The sequence below is a fragment of the Phaethon aethereus genome (assembly GCF_964289735.1).
Source record: "Phaethon aethereus genome assembly, chromosome: 15".
In the NCBI taxonomy this organism is placed as follows: Eukaryota; Metazoa; Chordata; class Aves; order Phaethontiformes; family Phaethontidae; genus Phaethon; species Phaethon aethereus.
Genome location: NC_138591.1, coordinates 6,318,795 through 6,322,414, shown reverse-complemented (window position 1 = coordinate 6,322,414; position 3,620 = coordinate 6,318,795).

Genomic DNA, 3,620 nt, shown 5'->3' with positions numbered 1-3,620 from the left:
TCCCCTTGTTTACTCAGAACTGTTAATGATGCGTCAGAAATTACCTTCGAGATTGTAATTAAAGAAAACAGCAGAAAAGAGAGAAAGAGAGACACACACACACAGAGCCTAATCACAGCTTCCTCTGCAAGTCCTGAAGTGCTGAAGCAGACAGCAGCCTCCCCATCGCCCCAAGCCTGCAGAAGGACCCCCAAGAGCCTGCTAAATGGCAGAGGCTCAGGGGTGCAGCCCCCAGGCCCCATACGGCCCTCTGCACTACTCTTCAGCTATGAAGAAAGCAGAAGCAACTCTCCAGGTAACCAGGAGATGGGGAGACCATGAACCCGACTGGAGGCCATCAGGAAATGAGCAGGAAGCTCAGCCCCCTTAAAACCGTTTTGAAAGTGGAGCAGCTGATCTAGAAGAGTAATTAAGCTCTCAAGTCATCATGGAAATGCAGACACCCACATGCACACATCAACATATCGGTCAACCCCCTGCTAGCCTGACCTCGGGGCTCGGCGACTGATGGGGCACAAACATTCCTTTCCCGTGGAGAACAGAGAGGAATTTGATTCCCATTTGGTTACAGGAGGGTGCCTGGATTGCCTAATTACTCAGGGGTGACGGCTACAGAGAGGCAGCCAAGAGCTGGTCTCCCAACGCCTCCCTGCCTGCTCAGTCCCAAGGCCAAATCCTCCTTCTTTGCCTCCTGGAGCACTTCCACGGGGCAAGCAAAGCCGTTTGCGTGGGGAGAGCAAACGGGGGTCAGGCACGGGAACTGGCTCAGCCAAAAGCAGCCAGCTGGAAAAAGGCCATTCCCTTTCTCCACCTTAGCCAACGGCTTAGTTCATCTAGGGCTCGTTTCAAGCCTTGGATTATGAGAGTGGTGGAAATGCAAATCCTGCGAGTACCAAATTCAAGGTAGAGGAAGGAGGAACAAGCTGGGTTGCCCACAACCAGTGGGTTCACAGCCAGTGGCTGTCTGGGTGTGCAGGAGCTGTGGGGCTGGGCAGGCTGGTACCAGTAGACCCTGGCCACGACTGGACAGTGCTCCATCAGTGCAGACAAGAGTTTGGGTCTCTGGGCAGGATCCGTTTGGATCACTACTCCACTATTTTTTCGCTCACCTTTGGTGAAGAAATAGTTGAGGTCAATCTTGGGAGTCGGCCTCACACCAGCCTGTAACATCCTGGTGCAGCCCCCCAAGGCTGGGGGCCCTGACTTGTCTCCACTCCTGTTCTCAGTATTTCTCTATCAGGAGACCACTTAAACCTTTTAAACCCACATAGCATTTCCAGGTGAGCCTTATATCCCCTAGACCACTGTTACCATCTCCAACAGACCGCAGATGGGAGAAGCAGCAGTTTTCCCTTCAAAACCTCTTCTTGGATGCAGGTAAGCATGTAGCTAACAGGTATAAGGAGGGCCTGCTTTCTGGCAGCAGTTGGTCTTCTCACGGAAGCAAACCCTACAGCAGGTCAGACCATGCACTCATTGCCACTGCAGGGCCCCAGGGGTTGTACTTTAAGCACCTTGTGATCATGTTCCTGCGTCAACCCATCTCCTGCCTGCCTTCAAGATGTGTCTCCTGGAGATGGAATGATTGGATGAGTTTGGACGATGCTGCTACCCCCAAAGCCATACAGACTAAACTTCTCGAGGCTGGATAATCTGAGCCTGAAAAGATGAAATCCCAGCAATATCAACAGCCTGGGACAGCTGTAGGAGGGGAACAGGTATTTCCATCCTTCAGCAGAGGTGGTTTCAACTCCTTCCCTCTCAGCTGGCAGCCCACATAGGCAGGTTTAATTCTGAGGATCTGCTGCTAATGCCCAGGTCTGGAAGAGGGGCCATCCTCTCTCCTCTCATGTTTACATGCAGCTCCAGGAAAAAAAAGAGCTTCCCAATGAGCAGACCAGGACGGCAAGGCACAGCATGCCAGCCCCTGTGGTCTGCACATCCCCCAAAACCAGCTCGTCTTCCCCTCTGGGTGAGTACAGGCCAACATGGAGCAATGAGCGTGGCGACAGCGCTTTCATCAGCATTTTACCTGATGAAACCACGGTTCAGCCATTTGGGTCACCAATGCCACAGTACAACTATGGCAGAGCAAGCTCTGCCTCTCTTCTCCCCCAGACTGCTGGCTAGGCTGGCATCCCGTAAGGCTTGGGGCCACATGTGATGATAAAGCAGCAAGGGGGAAAATGTACTTCTCTGAGAGCTGGAAGGAGTCTGATAGATAAACTAAATCACTGAGAAACTCCTTGGCACTGCTGCCCTCCTAGGACCTGCGGTTGGTCTGCAAGCTCTGGGCAGGGGAGCCCCTCCATCATAGGTATGCCAAGCTCCTGCTACCACTCACAGCTCCAGAGAGGGGTCGTCGGTGCTCACAGCGACCAGGGCAGCCCACAGCCAGCAACCCGCACCCAAGTTCCGCTGGGACTCTGAGATTTGCTCCAGCAATTCTTTATTGGACAAAAGCATATGCAGGTACAGGGTGACCCACAACATGTACACACATGGCACACACTGTGGGCACCTGGTACCTCAGCGAGCACACCCCTGCGGTGCCCAGGGCGGGTTGCCGGGGACAGAGAGTCCCACTGCCACCTCGTGGGTAAGGGACGCATCGCCGCTGCTATGCCACCGGGCACAGCGGGCAGCCAACCTGCTCCCTGCACAATCCCAGGCCCTGCTAGCAGACAGGACCCGGAGAAAACTCAAAGTACCTGGCTTGGAGGGAGGAGGGAAGCACAGGGAAGTTCACACATCCCACAGGCAGAGGCATCATGAATTATTCTGGTCTTTCACTGCCTGTCTCCACTCTTGCTCCCCAGGTTGACTGGGAAGAGAGGATGCTGCCGTACAGGGCAGGAGTCTGTCTGCAGTCACTCTGGACTGACAAAAGAATAGAACGACTCACTGCCAACAGCCCAGGACCCGCTTGTACTCTCCTGGTCCCACAAAGGTGAACCGCAGCACCCCTTGAGGGCACTGGTTGCCCAGGGGCAGAGCCTCAGGAATTGAAATGTTGGTCCCACGCAGAAAATTCATGGGTGAGGTAAACCCATTAATTCCCTTCTGCTCCCACAGTTAGCACCTGGTTGTTAAAAGAAAACTTCTGTTCATTTTCAGCAGGATGGGCCACAATGAAAACCTTGCTTCACTGTGCAGTCACAGAAAGAAGGAAGCTACAAATCTCCCCCACAGAGGGAATGAAGCAGTGAGCAACCCCTCATGGCTTTGAGAAGCCAGCCTACAGCACCTCACAAAAGGAGGTCTGGGAACAGCTCTATTGCTGAAACCCCTCTGGGTCTCGGGCATCCCACCCCATAGATACGGAGGCGGTTCTGCTCTCTGCCTGCCCTGGTTGTAGAGCCCACAGTTCAGTTTGCACTGGCGTAACAAGGAGGAGGCCCTCAATTTCTCATGCCCCATAGCACCTCCCTCTCTGTGTCTCTTATCCTGGCCAAAGGGCCACAGCAAACGCAGAGAAGGAGGAAGGGAAAGCTGCTGTTTTGCTTGTCTAAGCGCAGCATCCTCGGCACAGCCCTGGCTGGCATGAGTGGGGCACTGTGGGGCGACATGCAGTGCCACGCTCCTGCATTCAGGACTGTAATGACCCAAGCAGCAGATGG